A 20713-nucleotide genomic window follows, 5' to 3' on the forward strand; every position below is an offset into this window, starting at 1 on the left:
AAATACATGGCGGGCAAATGGAGTAGAAGCAATTTAACACTCGATACCCGACTAAACCTCCCTCTGGGCCACAATAATATTTCATCCTCTCACTGAGGTCCCCAACTCTGACTGAATGTACTCCCCAAGGTTTCATCACAGAACAGGGGATGGGGGAAAGAGTGGGGGAGTAGGTTGGTTAGTCTTTCAAAGAGCCAGCAGAGGTACAATAGGCTGAATGGCCTCCCTCTGTGCTGAGGAATCTATATTTCAGCCACCTCCTCCATCCATCCGCCCATCATTGGTCAATGACACGTCCGTGTCTGTGATGTCCCACCTTCTCATGGCCAATCGGAAAGCTAATGGCCCTCCAGGAATGGACCTGGATCGTCGGGCAAACCGCATTTTCCTGCCACCCTCCATTAGGACGAATTGTGTAGAAACAAAACGGTTCTTTGTAAAGCCCATTACAGGTTTCTAATAAACAAAACGGTTCTTTGTAAAGCCCATTACAGGTTTCTAATAAACAAAACGGTTCTTTGTAAAGCCCATTACAGGTTTCTAATAAACAAAACGGTTCTTTGTAAAGCCCATTACAGGTTTCTAATAAACAAAACGGTTCTTTGTAAAGCCCATTACAGGTTTCTAATAAACAAAACGCTGCAGGTGCTGGAAATCTGAAATAAAAACAGAGAATGCTGGAAAGACTCCGCAGCATCTGTGGGGAGCGAGGCAGAGGTAACAGGCCGGATTTGCGCCTCAGACTCGTCAGATGCGTGTTGGGCCCTTTAGCGACTTCAGAGATGCAGACTCAACTCGTGCTGACTTTGACTGGGGTTTTGGTTCCTTCACGCGAGGGCATCGAGCAGTGTGCAAGCTGTGATACAGTACGGGAGGAGTCTGGATGCTGAGGTGGCCTGGTGAGAAGGTCAGCCTGAAGAGGACAGCCGCCAATGTCGTTCCAATGGCCTCTAAAGCTCTTCCGTCCTTCCCCTCACCGCCTACACAGCTCTCCCCCATGCCTCCTCAATGCTCCCTCATATCCAACACGCCAGTGCACCTTAAAACCCTTCATGTCACGCACCACACCATGTGAATAATGACATTAAGGCTGAAACATGCAAATAAAAAGAAAGATAATCTTGTTTTAGGTTTTGGACAACTATTGTTCATCATTCTTCCATTCACCCCTCCTCGTGTTTCTTCACTAGTCCTGTTCACATCCCCCCTTGGCTATCCCCACCAACTCTTTTGCCATTTAATATCTCTAATCTTCCATCATATCAGAATTTCCCTCTGCCCTTTTTTCCCACCTCCTGCTTTTGTCATGTGAGAGTACCGTTAAGAAATGGGGGTTTATAAAATAGCTGTAGCGGGTGTACCTTTAAGAAATGGGTGTTTATCAGTGATGTCAGAGTGTGGGTGGAGCTGGGCTGTCTGTCTGCTTTTACTTTCACTTTGGGCTCGCAGCTACAGGGTTTAGTTTCGCTTTAGATTTGGAGAAGCTGCAGTCACAGCAAGATGTGTGTGAATCTCTGCAAGCTAAAGAATGTTCATTTGATGATTTCAAACTGGTAACTGTTCTCAGTAGTGAAGTTAAACCTGATGGGCGGTATTCTCCGCTCCCGATAAAAATCGGGATGGCCGTCGTGAAATCGGCCGAGGTTCACGATGGCCTCGGTCCCGCTCCCCGCACCTAATTCATCCCCACCCGGGGGCTAGGAGCGCGCCCCTGTCGTTCCCGGCCGCGACCTCGTCGCCCCGGAAATGACGCGAAAACGGCGCTTTTCTGATGTCATCCGCGCATGCGTGGGTTGCCGGTTCCAACCCGCGCATGCGCGGATGACATCAGTGCGCAGATGGCACGAACCTGCGCATGCGCAGTGCCGTCTTTCTCCACCGCTGCCCGGCAAGACGTGGCGGCTTGATCTTGCCGGGCGGCGGAGGGGAAAGAGTGCGTCCGTTTTGGACGCTGGCCCGACGATCGGTGGGCACCGATCGCGGGCCTGTCCCCTCCCGAGCACAGTCGCGGTGCTCCCGTCCAAATTTGGCCCCTAGATGCCCCAAACGGGCATCTGGCGCCCGTTTCACGAATGCAGCGACCAGGTGTGGTTGCTGCCATGGTGAAACGGACGTGAAGGGCCGGCCGCTCGGCCCATCGGGCTCGGAGAATCGCCATTTGCCGTGAAAAATGGCGAGCGGCGATTTTTCCGAGCGGGGGGGGATCGCTGGGGGCACCAGGGGGAGCGTAAAAAATGTCGGGAGGCCCTCCCACGATTCTCCCACACCACGTGGGGAGTGGAGAATTCCGCCCGATGTCTTTCTGTAAAAAGGGTTATTTTTGTCTTATGGAGACAACTGATAAAAGGCGGGCGGCGAGCGAGGAGGTCGCAGGGAGAGGGGCTCCCGCAAGCGGTGGACAGCAGGAGGAACAGCCCCCCCCCCCCCCCCCCCCGACAGGCCGGACGGCGGAGGAGGAGCGCCGGCGGAGGAGCCGGAGCGGGAGCCGAGGAGCCGGAGCCGAGGAGCCGGAGCGGAGGAGCCGAGGAGCCGGAGCGGAGGAGCCGAGGAGCCGGGGCGGAGGAGCCGAGGAGCCGGAGCGGAGGAGCCGAGGAGCCGGAGCGGGAGCCGAGGAGCCGGAGCCGAGGAGCCGGAGCCGAGGAGCCGGAGCGGAGGAGCCGAGGAGCCGGAGCGGGAGCGGAGGAGCCGGAGCGGGAGCGGAGGAGCCGGAGCGGAGGAGCCGGAGCGGCGACAGGGGGGCCCAACAGCAGCAGGTCCATCCCCTCTCACTCCCCCCCCCCCCCCCACGCGGGCCAGGAGCGGTGCGGCGGCGGCGGCGGCCCCTCTTCTCTCCCCCCCCCACGCGACCCAGGAGCGGTGCGGCGGCGGCGGCCCCTCTTCTCTCCCCCCCCCCCCCCCACGCGGGCCAGGAGCGGTGCGGCGGCGGCGGCCCCTCTTCTCTCCCCCCCCCCCCACGCGGGCCCGGAGCGGTGCGGCGGCGGCGGCCCCTCTTCTCTCCCCCCCCCCCCCCCACGCGGGCCAGGAGCGGTGCGGCGGCGGCGGCCCCCTCTTCTCTTCCCCCCCCCCCCCCCAGCCAGCAGCGGGGACCCCCCCCCCCCAGCCAGCAGCGGGGACACAACCCCCCCCCCCCCCCAGCCAGCAGCGGGGACACAACCCCCCCCCCCCCCAGCCAGCAGCGGGGACCCCCCCCCCCAGCCAGCAGCGGGGACCCCCCCCCCAGCCAGCAGCGGGGACCCCCCCCCCCCCCCCCAGCCAGCAGCGGGGACACAACCCCCCCCCCCCCAGCCAGCAGCGGGGACACAACCCCCCCCCCCCCCAGCCAGCAGCGGGGACACAACCCCCCCCCCCCCCCCAGCCAGCAGCGGGGACACAACCCCCCCCCCCCAGCCAGCAGCGGGGACACAACCCCCCCCCCCCCCCCAGCCAGCAGCGGGGACCCCCCCCCCCCCCCCAACCAGCAGCGACCACCGGCCCACTCGCCCCTCCCCCCCCCCCCCCCAACTTCTGTGACCACCACGTGGCAAAGACAAAGGGACTCTCTCTCCTGGTTGAGTGGGGAAAAAAGAAAAAAGAGACTTGTATTTCTGTTCTTCCCAAAAGAAAACTGGTAAAGAGAAAAGGGGTAGGGGAAATAAATTTAAAAAAAAAAAATATATATATATATATATATATACATATATAGATATATAATAATAAATAAAATAAAAATAGGGTGCGGAAAAGGGGGAAAAAGAAGAACAAGGAGAGAAGAAAAGATGAAGGGGAAGGGGGAGAAAAAAGTGCCAGAAAGGAGCCAAGAGAAAGGGGGCACCGGAAGTAGACTGGGCAAAGGGAAAGCCAGCTCGGGCGAACGAGTCAACACGCGAAGCGGCGGGAAGGATGCTTCGCCGCATCCAGAAGAGCTGGACGGGCGGGCAACCTCTCCCCTGGGGTTAGAGGGGGGCGTGAATTGGAAGGAAGCCTTTGCCGAGGTGGTGAGGGAGCAGCTGCAGGCATTCAAGGCAGAGTTAAAAGCAGACGCAGAGGCCGCAGCACAGGCAGCAGTGACCAGGGCCATGTCAGGGGTGCAGCAGGTTCTGACCAGATTGGAGAAGAAAGTGGATGCCCAAGGGAAGATACTGGAAGCCCAAGGGAAGATACTGGAAGCCCAGGGGGCAACCATTAAAGAGCTGGAGAAGGCAGCGACTGACGCGAGCGACCGGGTCATATCCCTGGAGAGGGGAATGGTGAAACTGAGTGCAACACAGGGGAGCCTGAAGGGCAGGGTAGACGACCAGGAGATCAGCTCGAGAAGGCAAAATATCAAGATAGTGGGCCTGCCAGAGGGGATAGAGGGTAGAAATCCCACAACATTCGTGGCTGCGATGCTGGGCTCCTTAGTGGGGCGGGAAACTTTTCCCACCCCACCGGAAATGGACAGAGCTCATCGGTCACTGCGCCCGAAGCCCAAGGAAGGGGAAAAACCGAGAGCAGTTATAGCCAGACTGCACCGGTACCGGGATAGGGAGACAATCCTGCGCTGGGCCAAGGAGAATAGAGCCTGCAATTGGGACGGGCACGCCATCCGAATCTACGAGGATTTTGGAGCGGACATAGCTAAGAGACGGGCGGAGTTCAACAGAGCGAAAGCAGCTCTCTATAAGAACAAAGTACGTTTTGGTATGCTGTACCCAGCAAAACTCTGGGTCACATACCAACACAAGGAATATTTCTTTACAGCCCCTGCCGAGGCGAATAGATTCGTCGAGGAGCACGGGCTGGAAAAACGCCATGGGAAGTAGGGACGAGGGGCCCATGGCAAGGAGACACGTCATGCCGACGGGGGGGTGGGGAGGGGCGAGGCAAAGCCAGCCCCCTCCCCCCTGGCAGAAACACCCAGAACGGAAAACAACCCAATGCCCTAGGGCCCGCTCCAGGTGGGAGGCCAGGCCCCGGCACGAGGGAACGGGAGTACTGGAGAGGGGAGAGGGGAAGCGGGACAGCAACCTCCGAGAGGGGAGCCACCGTGCTAGCAGGAAAGCTAGCGAAGGGGGCGCGCAACAGAGCAGGGCCGCAGCGCACCCCCAACAGGGGGGAAGGCGCCAGGCAGGGGAGGGGGGGGATCACCCATCAAAGGTGGGAGAGCAAATGGGGACAGGAATGGGGGAGAGAGGGGCAATGGAGGGGTACACAGGGGTATCCCCGAAAGGGATAGAGCGGGGGGGGGGGCACCCGGGGGGCGAGAGACCAGGGAGGGGAAACGCAGGGACGAAGGGACAAAAGAGGCCAGTAAGGGAATAGGGCCACAAAGTGCCACAGACAAGGGCTCGAAACAGGGAACTGCTGCAAGCACCCACCCAGTACGGTCTGTGGGTGAAGGGGCCCCCCGGAGTGCAGGGGACTACCCGCGTGGCGGACACAAAGTGGACGGCCATGGCGGGTGTCCCCGGGACAAGGGGGAACCCCGGAGCGCAGGGACCCGACCGCATGGGGAGAGCAGTGATAGTGGACATCCTGGACGGCCCCCTAACATAGGGAAACCCCAGAGGGCAGGGGCGCGTCCACCGGACAAATATGGTTAACCCCACAGGAGCAAGGGGGCAGAAGCCCCCCACCAGAATAGTCACCTGGAACGTAAGGGGACTTAACGGCCCAGTGAAGAGATCTAGAGTCCTCACCCACCTTAGAAACATGAGGGCCGACATAGTCTTCCTCCAAGAGACGCACTTGAGGGAGCAGGACCAACTGCGGGTAAGAAAGGGCTGGGTGGGACAAACCTATCATTCCTGTTATGGGGCAAGGGCCAGGGGGGTGGCGATCCTGATTGGCAAGAGGACAATGTTTAGGGCGACAAAGACGGTTACGGACCCAGGGGGACGGTATGTCATGGTCAGCGGGGCCCTGGATGGGGCGCCGGTAGTTCTAGTTAACGTGTACGCGCCCAACTGGGACGACACGAGCTTCATCCAAAAGACCATGGCAGAAATCCCGGACATAGCGACGCACCGACTAATCATGGGGGGGGACTTCAACTGTGTACAGGACCCAACGACGGACAGATCAAACCCCAGAACGGGGAAAACCTCAAACATGGCAAGGGAACTCAGCCACTATATGGAGCAGATGGGAGCAGTAGACCCCTGGAGATTCGCCCACCCGGGGGAGAAGGAATTCTCTTTCTTCTCCCCAGTACACAACGTGTACACCAGAATTGACTTCTTTGTGGTGGGGAAAACGGTGCTTCCAGAGATAGACAAGGTGGAATACTCCGCAATTGTGATATCAGACCACGCTCCACACTACATGGATGTGCGGCTAGAGACGGGAAGGGCCCAGCGCCCCAAATGGAGGTTGGACGGTGCCTTACTAGCTGACAAGGCCTTCAGCGAAAGGATAGCGCAGGCCATAGCGGAGTACACTGAGATCAACCAAAACGGGGAGGTCTCACCCTCCACGTTCTGGGAAGCGCTTAAGGCCGTACTAAGAGGGGAAATCATAGCCTACAAAGCGCAAAGAGATAGGGAGGAAAGGGTGGCTAGGCAGAAGCTGGTCGACTCCATACTGGAGGTAGACCATAAATACTCCGAGGCCCCGACTGTAGAACTCCTGGCGGAGAGAAAAGAATTACAAAGGAACTTTGACCTGCTCTCCACCAGGAAAGCAGTACACCAACTCCGCCAGGCACGCGGGGCCCTATACGAACACGGAGACAAAGCCAGCCGCCTGTTGGCCCACCAGCTGAGAAAGCAGGCAGCCAGCAGAGAAATTGCGCAAATCAGAGATACCAGAGGCACGTTGGAAACAGAACCAGAGAAGATTAACAAAACCTTCAAGGCCTTCTACCAAGAGCTGTACACCTCAGAGCCCCCAACGGGGAAGGCTGGGATGAACCGGTTTCTTGACGGACTGAACATACCAGTTGTGGGAGAGGGCAGAAAACGGGATCTGGAAGCACCACTAGCACTGGGAGAGATCATGGAGAGCATTAGCTCCATGCAGGCGGGGAAGGCGCCGGGACCGGACGGATTCCCGGCGGACTTCTACAAAAAATTTGCGACAGCGCTGGCCCCGCACATGCGGGAGATGTTCACAGACTCGCTAGCTAGGGGCACGTTGCCACCCACGTTAGCACAGGCCTCAATCTCGCTGATACCTAAGAAAGACAAAGACCAACGGAATGTGGGTCATACAGACCCATATCTCTGCTGAATGCAGACGCCAAAATACTGGCCAAAATCCTAGCCAAAAGGCTAGAAGACTGTGTACCTGAGGTGGTCACAGAGGACCAGACGGGCTTTGTCAAAGGTAGACAGCTGACCGCGAACATCAGGCGCCTGCTGAACGTGATAATGACCCCCTCCGGGGAGAGAACACAAGAGGTGATCGTCTCCCTGGACGCAGAAAAGGCCTTCGACAGAGTCAAATGGATATACCTCATAGAGGTACTGGAGCGGTTCGGGCTTGGAACAGGGTTCACAGCTTGGGTAAAGCTCCTGTACAACGCTCCCATGGCGAGTGTACAGACCAACAATACCAACTCCCAATACTTCCAGCTGCACAGGGGCACCAGACAAGGATGCCCACTGTCCCCGCTGCTGTTCGCACTAGCAATCGAACCGCTAGCAATCGCGCTCAGGGCAGCAAAAAATTGGAGGGGGATCCGAAGGGGAGGTAGAGAGCACAGAGTCTCACTCTATGCGGATGATCTGCTCCTCTATATCTCGGACCCACAAAGCAGCATGGACGGAATCATCGCGCTCCTGAAAGAGTTTGGAGCCTTCTCGGGCTACAAACTCAACATGAGCAAAAGTGAGATCTTCCCATTACACCCGCAAGGGGGGGGGGGGGGGGGGGCAGCACTAAAGGGGCTGCCGTTCAAACAAGCCCGACATAAATTCCGCTACCTGGGGATCCAAATAGCCCATGACTGGAAAGGGATCCACAAATGGAACCTCACCAGCCTGACGGAGGAAGTTAAAAAGGACCTGCAAAGATGGAACACACTCCCGCTCTCCCTCGCGGGGAGAGTTCAGACGATCAAAATGAACGTACTGCCCAGGTTCCTCTTCCTGTTTAGATCCATTCCGATCTACATCCCCAAGGCCTTTTTCAAAGCGCTGGACAAACTCATCATGGCGTTCGTATGGGGGGGTAAAAATGCTAGGATCCCAAAGAAGGTCTTACAAAAAACAAAAACCAGGGGAGGGTTAGCCCTCCCGAATCTACAATTCTACCACTGGGCAGCAACAGCCGAGCGAGTAAGGGGATGGATCCAGGAGCCAGAAGCTGAGTGGGTGCGTGCGGAGGAGGCCTCCTGCATGGGAACCTCCCTCCGGGCCCTCGCCACGGCAGCACTCCCCTCCCCACCCAAAAAACACTCCAGCAGCCCAGTGGTGACAGCCACCCTCCAATCCTGGAACCAACTGCGGCAGCAACTTGGCCTGACCAAAATGTCGAACAGGGCTCCCATCTGCAACAACCATAGGTTCAAACCAGCACTGACCGACGCCACCTTCAAAAGGTGGAGGCAGGACGGGGGGACACTGACAGTCAGGGACCTATACACGGACGACAGGATCGCAACACTGGACGAACTGACAGAGAAATTTCAGCTAGCTGGGGGGAACGAGCTACGGTACCTGCAGCTCAAAAACTTCCTACGAAAGGAGACAAGGACGTACCCACAACCGCCACGACAGACACTACTGGAAGACCTACTGGACGCAAGTATCCTAGAGAAAGGGAACTGTAGTGACATGTATGACCGACTGGTAGATAGGGACGACACCGTACTGGACGCAACAAGGAGGAAATGGGAGGACGACCTGGGGATGGAGATCGGGTGGGGACTCTGGAGCGAAGCACTGCATAGGGTCAACTCCACCTCCACGTGCGCAAGGCTCAGCCTGACGCAACTAAAAGTGGTACATAGAGCCCACTTAACAAGAACCCGTATGAGTAGGTTCTTCCCGGAGGTGGAAGACAGATGTGAACGGTGCCAAAGAGGCCCGGCCAACCACGCCCACATGTTCTGGTCCTGCCCCAGACTCGTGGAGTACTGGACAGCCTTCTTCGAGGTAATGTCCAAAGTGGTGGGAGTGAGGGTGGAGCCATGCCCGATAGTGGCGGTCTTCGGGGTTTCAGAACAGCCAGATCTATTCCTGGGGAGGAGGGCGGATGCCCTTGCCTTTGCCTCCCTGATCGCCCGCCGTAGAATCCTGTTTGGCTGGCGGTCAGCAGCACCGCCCAGAGCTGCGGACTGGCTGTCCGACCTCTCGGAATCTCTCCAAATGGAGAAAATCAAATTTGCCATCCGAGGGTCGGACGACGGCTTCCACAGAACGTGGGAGCCATTCATGCAACTGTTCCGGGACCTATTTGTGGCCAATGTACAAGAGGAAGAATAGTCGGGGGAAGGTAGCGGGGGGGGGGGGGGGGGGCTACAGGTTCGTTACGGGGGTTCGATGGCTAGCTAAGGCCCAAAACCAAGCTAAATAAACATGTTGAGGGGGGGAGGGGGGGGGGGGGGGCGCAGTTACTACTACGAAGATGCTTACCTGTAAATATGTATGTTAATTTTTGCGTGTTTGTTTTTGTTTGTTTTTTTTTCTCTCTCCTAACAATTTGTAATTTGTTCAATATAAAATACGAAAACTGAATAAAAACATTTATAAAAAAAATTTTTGTCTTATGGATGTTGCAAGGAAAGATTAAGAGTTGAAATTGCCTGAGATACAGTCTGACTCATTGGAAATGGCAAAAATTCAGTTAAAAATTAAACAAATGGAACATGAGAAAGAATTAAAGCAGCTTGAATATGAAAGAGAGAGAGAGGAAAAAGAAAAAGTTAGAGAGTACTGTATTCTTTGGGGATTTATTGGTGTTGATAGTTGTTAAGATGTTTACTGTGGGTTTATGAAGTGTTAACTGGTTTCACAAAAAAACAGTGTTTTCATTTAAAAGTACTGTTGATTTTTGTTGCATCACACCTGTAGAGTGGGCCGTGTGCTCCCCATAACCACAATCTATTAAAAGTTGTGGGTCAGGTGAACTCCATGATACACTTTGGGGTTCTCTAAACCCTGACCCATAACACTTTTCACCGCCTTCAAATCTGTTACATTTCTAATGGGTCCCAGTTGTATTGAAAAGTCATCAACTGGAAACATTAACTATGTTTACCTTGACCTAGATGTTGCTGGGCTTTCCCAGCAGTTTCCTTTTTGGAGAACGGCAGAATTGATGCTGGGAACCTATCTAATCACAATCTATATTAATGATTTTGATTAGGGAACTAAATGTAATATCTCCAAATTTGAGCTGTGAGGAGGATGCGGAGAGTGTGATTTGGACAAGTTGAGTGAGTGGGAAAATGCATGGCAGAAGCAGTATAATGTGGTTAAATGTGAGGTTATCCACTTTAGTAGCAAAAATAGGAAGGCAGATTATTATCTGAATGGTTATAGAATGAGAGAGGGGAATGTGCAGCGAGACTTGGGTGTCATTGTGTACCCAGTCACAGAAAAGTAAGCATGCAGGTGCAGCAGGCGGTTAAGAAGGCAAATGGTATGTTGGCCTCTGTGGGAGGGTTTGAGTAGAAGGAGCAGGGATGTCTTGCTGTAATTATACAGGGGCTTGGTGAGGCCACATCTGGAATATTGGTCTCCTTATCTAAGGGAGGATGTTCTTGCTGTGGAGGGAGTGCAGCCAACAATTACCAGACTGATTCCTGGGATGGCGGGACTGACGTATGGGGAAAGATTGAGTCAGTTAAGATTATATTCGCTGAAGTTCAGAAGAATGAGGGGGAATCTCATTGAAACCTGTAAAATTTTAACAAGACGAGACAGGGTAGATGCAGGAGGGATGTTTCTGATGGTGGGGGTGTCCAAAGCCAGGGGTCACAGTCTAAAGATATGGAGTAAACCATTTCGTACTGAGATTTTTTAAAAAACGATTCAGAGTACACAATTCCTTTTCCCCAGTTGAGGGGCAGTTTAGCGTGGCCAATCCACCTACCTGCACACCTTTTTGGGTTGTGGGGGTGAAACCCACAAAGACTCCCAAAATGGGAGTATGTCTCCACGCCAGTGTAAGAATGCTGGCGTCTTACTCTGAAGATTCCTGGGAAAAAGTGGAGCAGATTCAACACCCTACAGGTGGCGAGCAGGGACCCAGAGTAGTTCACGGGTACGGGACCCCGCACTTCCAGTTTTGAGTTCACAAAGGCGCACAGCGGTGGCCTCCCGCGACCGTGCCGAGCGCCATTGCGGATTCAGTCTGCCGAGGCAAATATAGCAATTAGAGTCCCCCGATAGGCCGTTCACCCGAAGGTCTGACCGTGTGGATCTATCCCCCGGCTGCCTATAAGGCCCCCCCCCCCCCCCCCCCGGGTGTCCGGTCCCCACCAGGGCGGCTGCGGACTCCGCCACTCGAGCATCCCGACCAGCAATAGGTTAGTTCCACGTCATCGGGAACTCGGCCGGTCGGGAGTGGAGGATCGCTGGGCAGGCCTCTGGCAACGGCTCCCCCGCCGCGCGGAGTACTCCGCGATCATGCCGATTCTCGGGTCCTTTCGATTTCGGTGTGAAATTGGATTCTCCGCCCTCACACCGAACGCGGTTTCGGCACGGGGCTGCGGAGAATTCAGCCCAGGGAGAACATGCATTTAGTACTGAGATGAGGAGAAATCTTTTTACCCAGAGAGTGGTCAGCCTGTGGAATTCATTATCACTGAAAGCAGTTGAGTTTCCCAGAAGGAGTTAGATATAACTCTTGAGGCTAAAGGGATCAAAGGATATGGGGGGGAAAGCGGGAACAGGTAACTGAGTTGAATGATTAGCCATGAACATAATGAATAGCGGAGCGGGCTCGGATCTCAAATGGCCTCCTCTTGCTCCTAATTTCTATGTTTTTATGTTTCTGTTTTCATTACTTATGATGCATTATGGGCTTGTTTGATGTGTCAATTGATCAGATCTTGAATCTTGTATGTTTAAACATCAATCACTTATTTTTAATCTTTAATTACGTACAGTTCCCAGATAATATCATTCATGGTGCTGCTACTGCCATGCAGGCTGCTTCTAGAGTGTTCTATCAGTCTATTACCATGTGAATCTATACATCATACTATCGACAGTGCTATTCTTCAGTCCCACATTAACCCTTGCTCTGCCGAGCACCTTTACATGACAATGGCATGCAGGCACATGCCACATCCAGTTGGGAAGTTGGTGGACAATTAATCAGCTCACTGGAGGAGGAGGCTCCACAAATATCCTCATCCTCAATGACGGGGGACCCCAACACATCTGTTCAAAACACAAGGCTAAAGAAGTCATAACAATCTTCACCAGAAATGCCGAGTGGATGATCCATCTCGGCCTCCTCCTGAGGCCCCCAGCATCACCGACACCAATCTTCAGCCAATTTGATTCACTCCACGTGATATCTGAAATGAAGACACTGGCTTCTGAAAACGCTTTGGCTCCTGATAATATTCCGGCAATGGCACTGAAGACTTGTGCTCCAGAACTTGCTGCTCCCCTAGCCAAACTGTTCCTATACAGCTACAATACTGGAATCTACCCAGCAATGTGGAAAATTGCCCAGGTATATCCAGCACACAAGAAACAGGACAAATGCAATCCAGCCAATTCTCACCCTATCAGTCTACTCTCAATCATTAGCAAAGTGGTGGAAGAGGTCATCAAAAGTGCTGTCAAGCACCTCTTACTCAGCAATAACCTGCTCACGGACACTGAGCTTCTGACTTCAATACAGCCTTGGTTCAAACATGGACCAAAAAGCTGAACTCCAGAGGTGAGGTGAGAGTGACGGCCCTTGACATCAGTCATTTGGTCAGATACGGCAGCAAGGAGCCCAAGCAAAACTGGAGTCAATGGGAATCAGGGGGGAAACCCTCTGCTGGTTGGAGTCATATCTGGCACAAAGAAAGATGGTTGTGGTTGTTGCAGGTCAGTCATCTCAGTCCCGGGTTTAATCACTGCAGGAGTTCCTCAGGGTAGTTCCCAAAGCTGAACTATCTTCAGCTGCTTCATCAATGACCTTCCTTCCAACATAAGAAGTGGAGATGTTTGCGGATGACTGCACAATGTTCAGCACCATTCACAACTCCTCAGATAATGAAGCAGTCCATGTGCAAATGCGGCAAGACTTGGACAATGTCGAGGCTGGGGCTGATAAGGGGCAAATAATACTCATGCCACACAAGTGCCAGGCAATGACCATTCCAAAAGTAGAGGATCTAACCATCACCCCTTGACATTCAATAGCATTGCCCCATCCCTGCACCCCCCACCATCAACATCACGGGGAAACTGAACTGGACTAACCGTATAAATATTGTGGTACAAGAGCAGGTCAGGGGTGAGAAATCCTGTGGTGAGCAACTCACTTCCTGACTCCCCAAAGCCTGTCCACCATCTACAAGGCACAAGTCAGAACTGTGATGGAATACGTTCCACTTCCCTGGATGAGTGCAGCTTCAACAACACTCAAGAAGCTCAACACCACCCAGGACAAAGCAGTAACTTGATTGGCACCCCATCCACAAGCATTCACTCCCTCCACCGACGAACAGTGGTAGCAGTGTGTACCATCTACAAGATGCACTGCAGGAACTCACCAAGACTTCTTCGACAGCATCTCCCAAATCCACAACCTCGACCATCCAGAAGGATAAGGGTATCAGATACATAAGAACATAAGAACTAGGAGCAGGAGTAAACCATCTGGCCCCTCGAGCCTGCTCCGCCATTCAATGAGATCATGGCTGATCTTTTTTGGACTCAGCTCCACTTTCCGGCCCGAACACCATAATTCTTTTTTTAAATAAATTTAGATTACCCAATTATTTTTTCCAATTAAGGGGCAATTTAGCGTGTCCAATCCACCTATTCTGCACATTTTTGGGTTGTGGGGGCGAAACCCACGCAGACACGGGGAGAATGTGCAAACTCCACACGGACAGTGACCCAGAGCCGGGATCGAACCTGGGACCTCAGTGCCGTGAGGCGGTTGTGCTAACCACTAGGCCACCGTGCTGCCCTTAATCCCTTTATTCTTCAAAAAATTATCTATCTTTATCTAAAAAACATTTAATGAAGGAGCCTCAAGTGCTTCACTGGGCAAGGAATTCCATAGATTCACAACACTTTGGGTGAAGAAGTTCCTCCTAAGCTCAGTCCCAAACCTACTTCCCCTTATTTTGAGGCTATGCCCCCTAATTCTGCTTTCACCCGCCAGTGGAAACAACCTGCCCGCATCTATTCCCTTCATAATTTTATATGTTTCTATAAGATCCACCCCCCCCCCCCCCCCTCCCCACCCTCTCCCCCTCATCCTTCTAAATTCCAATGAGTACAGTCGCAGTCTACTTAACCTCTCCTCGTAATCCAACCCCTTCAACTCTGGCATTAACCTAGTCAATCTCCTCTGCACACCCTCCAGTGCCAGTACGTCCTTTCTCAGGTAAGGAGACCAATACTGAACACAATACTCCAGGTGTGGCCTCACTAACACCTTATACAATTGCAGCATAATCTCCCTAGTCTTAAACTCCATCCCTCTAGCAATGAAGGACAAAACTCCATTTGCCTTCTTAATCACCTGTTGCACCTGTAAACCAAACTTTTGCGACTCATGCACGAGCACACCCAGGTCTCTATGCACAGTGGTATGTTTTAATATTTTATCATTTAAATAATAATCCCTTTCGCTATTATTCCTACCAAAATGAATAACCTCACATTTTTCAACATTGTATTCCATCTGCCAGACCCTAGCCCATTCACTTAACCTATCCAAATCCCTCTGCAGACTTCCGGTATCCTCTGCACTTTTTGTGTTACCACTCATCTTAGTGTCATCTGCAAACTTGGACACATTGCCCTTGGTCCCCAACTCCAAATCATCTATGTAAATTGTGAACAATTGTGGACCCAACACTGATCCCTGAGGGACACCACTAGCTACTGATTGCCAAAAAGAGAAACACCCATTAATCCCCACTCTTTGCTTTCTATTAATTAACCAATCCTCTATCCATGCTCTACTTTACCCTGAATGCCATGCATCTTTATCTTATGCAGCAATCTTTTGTGTGGCACCTTGTCAAAGGCTTTCTGGAAATCCAGATATACCACATCCATTGGCTCCCCGTTATCTACTGCACTGGTAATGTCCTCAAAAAATTCCACTAAATTAGTTAGGCATGACCTGCCCTTTATGAACCCCTGCTGTGTCTGCCCAATGGGACAATTTCCATCCAGATGCCTCGCTATTTCTTCCTTGATGATAGATTCCAGCATCTTCCCTACTACCGAAGTTAAGCTAATTGGCCCATAATTACCTGTTTTCTGCCTACCTCCTTTTTTAAACAGTGGTGTCACGTTTGCTAATTTCCAATCTGCCGGGACCACCCCAGAGTCTAGTGAATTTTGGGAAATTATCACTAGTGCATTTGCAATTTCCCGAGCCATCTCTTTTAGCACTCTGGGATGCATTCCATCAGGGCCAGGAGACTTGTCTACCTTTAGCCCCATTAGCTTGCCCATCACTACCTCCTTAGTGATAGCAATCATCTCAAGGTCCTCACCTGTCATAGCCTCATTTCTATCAGTCACTGGCATGTTATTTGTGTCTTCCACTGTGAAAACCGACCCAAAAAACCTGTTCAGTTCCTCAGCCATTTCCTCATCTCCCATTATTAAAACTCCCTTTTCATCCTCTAAAAGACCAACATTCACCTTAGCCACTCTTTTTTGTTTTATATATTTGTAGAAACTTTTACTATCTGTTTTTATATTCTGAGCAAGTTTACTCTCATAATCTATGTTCCTCTCCTTTATAGCTTTTTAAGTAGCTTTCTGTTGCCCCCTAAGGATTTACCTGTCCTCTAGTCTCCCACTAATCTTTGCCACTTTGTATGCCTTTTCCTTCAATTTGATACTCTCCCTTATTTCCTTAGATATCCACGGTCGATTTTCCCTCTTTCTACCGTCCTTCCTTTTTGTTGGTATAAACCTTTTGCTGAGCACTGTGAAAAATCGCTTGGAAGGTTCTCCACTGTTCCTCAACTGTTTCACCACAAAGTCTTTGCTCCCAGTCTACCTTAGCTAGTTCTTCTCTCATCCCATTGTAATCTCCTTTGTTTAAGCACAAAAGACTAGTGTTTGATTTTACCTTCTCACCCTCCATCTGTACTTTAAATTCCACCATATTATGATCGCTCCTTCCGAGAGGATCCCTAACTATGAGATCATTAATCAATCCTGTCTCATTACATAGGACCATATCTAGGACCGCTTGTTCCCTCGTAGATCCCATTACATACTGTTCTCGGAAACTATCGCGGATACATTCTATAAACTCCTCCTCAAGGCTGCCTTGACCGTCCTGGTTAAACCAATCAACATGTAGATTAAAATCCCCCATGATAACTGCTGTACCATTTCTACATGCATCAGTTATTTCTTTGTTTATTGCCTGCCCCACCATAATATTACTATTTGGTGAACTATAGACTACTCCTATCAGTGACTTTTTCGCCTTACTATTCCTGATTTCCAGTCAAATGGATTCAACCGTATCCTCCATAGCACCGATGTCATCCCTTACTATTGCCCAGATGTCATCCTTAAATAACAGAGCTACACCAGCTCCCTTACCATCCACTCTGTCCTTCCGAATAGTTTGATACCCTCAGATATCAAACTCCCAGCCTTGGCCATCCTTTAACCATGTTTCGGTAATGGCCACTGAATCATAGTCATTCACGATGATTTGCGCTATCAACTCATTTACTTTATTCCGAATACTACGAGCATTCAGGTAAAGTACACTTATGTTGGCTTTTATACCTCTGTTTTGAATCTTAACACCTTGATCAGTAACCTCTCCCAAGTTATTTTTCCTCTTAACGTTTCTCCTAATTTCCCTTGTCATTGAACCCATATCTTCATGTAACAACCTGCCGTGTCACTTTCCATTTATGTTTTACTTCCCATTTTATTCCTTTTAATATTACTGGGCCTATCCACTGAGCTACCCTCAGTCACTGTACCTTGTACTGTTGCCCTTTTTGATTTTTGACTCTGGCTTCTCTGCCTTATACTTTCCCCCTGACTGCCTTTTGTTTCTGCCCTTGTTTTACTACCTTCCGGCTTCCGGCATCATTTCCCATCCCCCTGCCACATTAGTTTAAACCCTCCCCAACAGCTCTAGCAAATAGGACATCAGTTCCAGTCCTGCCCAGGTGTAATCCGTCCAGTTTGTACAGGTCCCACCTCCCCCAGAACCGGTCCCAATGCCCCAGGAATCTGAAACCCTCCCCCTGACACCATCCCTTCTGCCACGTATTCATCCCATATATCCTAGCACGTGGCACCGGTAGTAATCCTGAGATCACTACCTTTGAGGTACGATTTCTTAACTTCCTTCCGAGCTCCCTGTATTCTGCTTTTCGGACTTCATCCCTTTTTTTACCTTTACCTGGGAACCCCACCACCTGGAGGCTCCCCTCCAAGTCACTCACCATCCTGACTTGGAAATATATCGCTGTTCCTTCACTATTGCTAGGTCAGAATCAGGGAACTCCATCCCGAACAGCATTGTGTGTGTACCTACATGGACTGTAACAGTTCAAGAAGGCAGCTCACCACCACCTTCTCAAGGGCAATTCGGGAAGGGTAATGAATGTTTGCCTAGACAGTGATGCCCACATACCGTAAAAATGATTAAAAAACCACATCAGCCAACAAGTTATGAATTCTGTTGCATTTCTCACAGCATTGACATGGAGATCAATTTTGCAGGAAACAGGGATAATCCTGGTAGGATCTGATGATCCAAACTAGTGCGAGTATTTAAAATGGCGGATTACTGATCGCACAAGGATTCATCTAACTGGAGCAAAGTATCATGAGGCGGCCGGTAAGAAAAGGAACTGTACCTCAGCCAGAGTCACATGAATGAAAATGAAATGAAAATCGCTTATTGTCACGAGTAGGCTTCAATGAAGTTACTGTGAAAAGCCCCTAGTCGCCACATTCCGGCGCCTGTCCGGGGAGGCTGGTACGGGAATCGAACCATGCTGCTGGCCTGCTTGGTCTGCTTAAAAAGCCAGCGATTTAGCCGAGTGAGCTAAACCAGGTGGGGAGTGTAGGTGGGGAGGTGGGGGTTGGGGTTGGGGGGGGGAGACATCGAGGTGTCTACCAGGAATTCCGAAACATCAACAATGTAAGTAGGTGGGCAGAGGTTTAGCTCAAACACATCCCACGCAAAATGAGCCACAGCCAATTTGTCAGCAATGGGCCCCTTGCCAGCTAATTGTGCTGTGACTAAATCAGTGCTAATTGCAACACGTAATTTGTAATTTAGTGTAACATTTGCAAAATTCCCTCAGACAATCTCTAATGAAGATTACACCTGTTATATCGGTTCCTACTCTGCTCCAACAAGTTGGCGAACCCACCTGAATACAGCATGAGTTTGGTATGTGGTTTTCAATTCAAACACATCCTGCCAATTCGATGCCTTTACCAAGTTCCCCAAAATAAATATTCTGGAGCTTACCATTGACCAGAAACTGAACTGGACCAGCCCTACACCACATGGACTGCAGCGGTTCAGGATGACAGCTCACCACCACCTTCTCAAGAGTAATTGGAGATGGGCTGTGAATCCAACAAAAGGACCTCCCAACAACAGATGAAGACATCAGGATCAAATAATGATGCTTCCACAAACCATGGACCAGGCCGCTACTTAAACCTCCTGACAAACCATAACCTCACTGACCCTGGGAAACACTGTAATGCAGCAGAAACTTTGGGGTACACTGCAATCCAGCACTGACCCTGGGAAACACTGCAATCCAGCACTGACCCTGGGAAACACTGCAATCCAGCACTGACCCTGGGAAACACTGCAATCCAGCACTGACCCTGGGAAACACTGTAATGCAGCAGAAACTTTGGGGTACACTGCAATCCAGCACAAACTCAGGGGCACACTGCAATCCAGCACTGACCCTGGGAAACACTGCAATCCAGCACTGACCCTGGGAAACACTGCAATCCAGCACTGACCCTGGGAAACACTGTAATGCAGCAGAAACTTTGGGGTACACTGCAATCCAGCACAAACTCAGGGGCACACTGCAATCCAGCACTGACCCTGGGAAACACTGCAATCCAGCACTGACCCTGGGAAACACTGCAATCCAGCACTGACCCTGGGAAACACTGTAATGCAGCAGAAACTTTGGGGTACACTGCAATCCAGCACAAACTCAGGGGCACACTGCAATCCAGCACTGACCCTGGGAAACACTGCAATCCAGCACTGACCCTGGGAAACACTGCAATCCAGCACTGACCCTGGGAAACACTGCAATCCAGCACTGACCCTGGGAAACACTGCAATCCAGCACTGACCCTGGGAAACACTGTAATGCAGCAGAAACTTTGGGGTACACTGCAATCCAGCACAAACTCTGGGGTACATAGCAATCAAACACAATCTCTGGGACACACTATAATCCAGCACAAACTCTGGGGTCCATTGTAATCCAGCACTGACCCTGGGGCACACTGCAATCCAGCATAAACTCTGGGGTACACTGTAACCCAGCTCTGACCCTGGGGCACATTGTAATCAAGCACAAACTCTGGGGTACACTGTAATCCAGCACAAATTCTGGGGTACACTGTAATCCAGCACAAACTCTGGGGTACACTGTAATCCAGCACAAACTCTGGGGTACACTGTAATCCAGCACAAACTCTGGGGTACACTGTAATCCAGCACAAACTCTGGGGTGCACTGTAATCCAGCACAAACTCTGGGGTACACTGTAATCCAGCACTGACCCTGGGGCACACTGTAATCAAGCACAAACTCTGGGGTACACTGTAATCCAGCACAAACTCTGGGATACACTGTAATCAAGCACAAACTCTGGGGTACACTGTAATCCAGCACTGACCCTGGGGCACACTGTAATCAAGCACAAACTCTGGGGTACACTGTAATCCAGCACTGACCCTGGGGCACACTGTAATCAAGCACAAACTCTGGGATACACTGTAATCAAGCACAAACTCTGGGGTACACTGTAATCCAGCACTGACCCTGGGGCACACTGTAATCAAGCACAAACTCTGGGGTACACTGTAATCCAGCACTGACCCTGGGGCACACTGTAATCAAGCACAAACTCTGGGGTACACTGTAATCCAGCATAAACTCTGGGTGCATTGTAATCCAGCTCTGACCCTGGGGCACACTGTAATCCAGCACAAACTGTGGGGTACATTGTAATCCAGCACAAACTCTGGGGTACACTGTAATCCAGCACAAACTCTGGGGTACATTGTAATCGAGCACAAACTCTGGGGTACATTGTAATCGAGCACAAACTCTGGGGTACACTGTTACGCAGCACTGACCCTGGGGTACACTGTAATCCAGCACAAACTCTGGGGTACATTGTAATCCAGCACAAACTCTGGGGTACATTGTAATCGAGCACAAACTCTGGGGTACACTGCAATCCAGCACAAACTCTGGGTACACTGTAATCCAGCACTGACCCTGGGACACACTGCAATCCAGCACAATCTCTGGGGTACATTGTAATCAAGCACAGACCCTGGGACACACAGCAATCCAGCACAATCTCTAGGGTACACTGTAATCAAGCACA

The 20713-nt window shown here is 51.5% G+C and overlaps 1 protein-coding gene across 8 annotated transcripts in view; it reads right to left on the bottom strand.

The window, feature by feature from the left end:
* Positions 1 to 20713, bottom strand: part of LOC119964940 (uncharacterized protein KIAA1614-like) — a 180178-nt gene that overhangs the window by 31204 nt on the left and 128261 nt on the right. The window lies entirely within an intron of this gene.

The sequence above is a fragment of the Scyliorhinus canicula genome, chromosome 4 (assembly GCF_902713615.1).
Source record: "Scyliorhinus canicula chromosome 4, sScyCan1.1, whole genome shotgun sequence".
Lineage (NCBI taxonomy): Eukaryota > Metazoa > Chordata > Chondrichthyes > Carcharhiniformes > Scyliorhinidae > Scyliorhinus > Scyliorhinus canicula.